General features: G+C 53.1%; 1 non-coding gene across 1 annotated transcript; it reads right to left on the bottom strand.

Moving 5' to 3' along the window:
- Positions 1–605: 605 nt before the first annotated feature.
- Positions 606–725, bottom strand: LOC123423479. The gene has a single exon (XR_006621107.1). It is a non-coding gene; the product is annotated as a 5S ribosomal RNA (ribosomal RNA).
- Positions 726–3,120: the final 2,395 nt, after the last annotated feature.

The following is a 3,120-nucleotide window of genomic DNA, read 5'->3' as shown; positions in this document are numbered from 1 at the left end:
GTGAGTCAGGAAGCTCAAGCGCGCACCCTAAATGATGGTTTTGTCGGCTCATAAGGTCGCGACAGGATGGGGCGAGTCAGAAAGCTCAAGCGCCACCCTAGATGATGGTTTCGTCGGCTCATAAGGTCGCGACAGGATGGGGCGAGTCAGAAAGCTCAAGCGCCACCCTAGATGATGGTTTCGTCGGCTCATAAGGTCGCGACAGGATGGGGCGAGTCAGAAAGCTCAAGCGCGCACCCTAAATGATGGTTTTGTCGGCTCATAAGGTCGCGACGGGATGGGGCGAGTCAAACAAGCTCAAGCGCCACCCAAGGAAGACTTTTTTATCAAAAGCTCAAGCATTTAGACTGGCTTAATTTTTCTGTAATGACCCGGGGTTCTTGAATTATTCATCCCAGTTGAGCCTGCCGAGCCATGTCCATGTAGCCCCCGAGTCTTAAGTCGACTCACGGAGGCGGCTTGAGAGTCTCCTTACTTGATTGTGGCATAAACCGGCAGAGAAAAGATACTGGTACTCGCTCCATCTCCAAGATATAAAGCAACTGCACCGGCAAGTTGATGTTATCCGGACCGTGAGGGTGGCGACTTGCGTCCTTCTGTTAGGCGGCTCATGTAAGCGAGGACTTCCCAGGGGGTCACCCATCCTAGTACTACTCTCGCCCAAGCACGCTTAACTTCAGAGTTCTGATGGGATCCGGTGCTTTAGTGCTGGTATGATCGCGTCCTTCTGTTAGGCGGCTCGTGTAAGCGAGCACTACTCCAACGGGTTGAGTTGAATGCGAGAGATATCTTGTGATTTGGCACGAACTCGAGAATCGGTCGCGGCATTGTAATCCGTTTTGGTCGCGCGGACGTGAAAGTTGGCCGCGTCATTGTAAGTCTCCGCGTCATTGGGAACTTGCACGGACGGTGAGCCCTTGTGGTGTTGTAAGCTGATGTGGATAACGAGTTGACAACGTCATTTGTAAGCCGGTGCGGATAAAAACTAGTGTAGGATGATTCTGACATGATCCCCATCTCCGCGGGATAATGCCACTTCGATAAGAAATAATTGTCGTGCGTAAAAAATATCACCAGCCAGAGTAATTGTTCTTTGGACAAACAGTATGTAAGATAGGTAGGGTGGATATCACCTGATATTTTTATCGGATGAAATAGTGATGATCCGTATGCGGACGCTGTCGACGTAGTTAAACTTCCAATTATAATGTTTGCTCTCACGTGGGCCTTCCTTTGTATTTCTCATCATTTTTTATCTAGGAGCAGCTATCCCTTCTTCCTTTTTTAAGCATCTCCGCTGACGCACATCTCGCGTCCCAGCGGGGCTGCACTCCGCTTCTGCATGACCTCTTATCCCCTGTGCGAGATGTCCGAGCTAACAATTGAGTTGTTGACTTTAGCTTTTTCTCTGATCTAGCGATTTTTCCAGTAGACGCTCTTCCTCTGTCCAGGTAGCCTGAGCATGTGCAGGTGTGCTGACGGCGAGGCACGGCAGCAGGAGCCAGCTGCACGGGTGGTCCAGTAGGGCAGCCCAACAGCGGGAGCAGGGCTCGCGGCCTCGTGGGCAGAAACTGGCGCGACAGAGGCGAGGTCGCGGCGTCTGGGACGCGAACCTCTGCAGCAACTATGCTGATATATGTTGCCGCTGCAGCGCCTACTCCTGCTGCTCCCCTCTCTGTGGAGAGCGGTTGTCGAGGCCCATCATGCCTAGCGACAAAGCTCAGGACGCGTGGCTTGTGGCGACGCGAGCATGGGGGAGCAGAGGCCAGTGCGGGCGTGAGCATGGTTGAGGTAGGTGAGTAGGCGACAGCTCGGCCAGGCCGTAGAGAAGTACGTGAAGATGAAGCAACGCCGGCGCGGCTGGATGGAGACGGCGGAGCAGTCGGCGCGTGGCCGCGGTGCAACCAAGTAGCGTGCGTCGACGTGAGGCCGAGTTGGCTCGGACGTGAGGAGGCCAAAGCCAACTCGGACAAGGCGGTACAAGGCGTGGTGAGGGCAGCCCGGCTCGAAGTGATAGAGGCAGACGCGAGGCGAGGCGAAACCACGACGGCTCGGACGCGAGGTGGTCGAGGCCGTCTCAGACGCGGCGGAGTAAGGCGTGGCGGGGCCGCGGTGGCTCGCGGTGTCCGGCTCGGGATCGAGTCCGTAGTGAATCCATATTCAGGTCATGGACTCCTCCTCTCTTTTTTGTATGGTGAATCCTACTCCGTGACCATCTCCAGGTCGTGGAGATACATGCATGTATAGAATACGCATGTGATTTGCACTCTGGCCGTGTAATCCATGAACGTAACCAGCTCGCTTTGTTTATTGTGGGACTTGATCCAATCAAGTAGCAAGGCACACCACGATGCAACTTTTATAAGCAGGCGCTCCCATCTACTATCTTCATGATCACTCAGAGCTTCCAATTTCATCGGCGCAGTTTAGATCTGATGCGCGTTGTGTTGATGGTAGCACCTGTGAAACCCGGTATGGTTTGTAGAGGATGGATCCTGATTCCACCGGCTTCGACCACGTGCTCGAGCAAAGATGAAAGTTGAAGTTGGCGAATCCCTTTGTAAGATTGGAGTTGAAATAGATCCTTTCGGACCGACTCATCTTCTTCTAAAAAATTGCAAGCTTCTCGATCCCTAAAAAGATCCCTTCAAGAACACAATACCACCGTACGATCTGCCCCACGGTGGGCGCCAACTGTCGTGGTTTTGTCACGGCAGATGTCCTCGTGAGAGAACTTAGGTGTGAGGCCATCGCAACCATGTGGCGGCTTGAAGGGGTTGGTCGGAATCGAGAGACGCGAGTTTACCCAGGTTCGGCCCCTCCGATGGAGGTAAAAGCCTACGTCCTGCTTGTGTTCCATTGATGGAGATGATGATCTTGATTACAAGGGTGCAGATTCGCCATCTCTAATCTCATGGGTGTCTAGACCTAAGTTGTGTATCTTGCTCGTCCCTTTTGGGGCGCCTTACCCCTCCTTATATAGGTGGAAGGGGTAGGTTTACATGTAGAGTCCTACTAGGAGTAGGAATAGGACTAGTCTCTCTTGAATCCTAATCTGGGTCTTGTTTCCTTCTTGTGGGAGTCTTTCTTCTTGGGCCTTCTCTTGTGAGTCGACCCTCC

The sequence above is a fragment of the Hordeum vulgare genome, chromosome 1H, assembly GCF_904849725.1.
Source record: "Hordeum vulgare subsp. vulgare chromosome 1H, MorexV3_pseudomolecules_assembly, whole genome shotgun sequence".
Taxonomy (NCBI): Eukaryota; Viridiplantae; Streptophyta; class Magnoliopsida; order Poales; family Poaceae; genus Hordeum; species Hordeum vulgare.
Note: the sequence above shows the minus strand (reverse complement) of the source record. Positions and strands in the feature narration are given on the sequence as shown.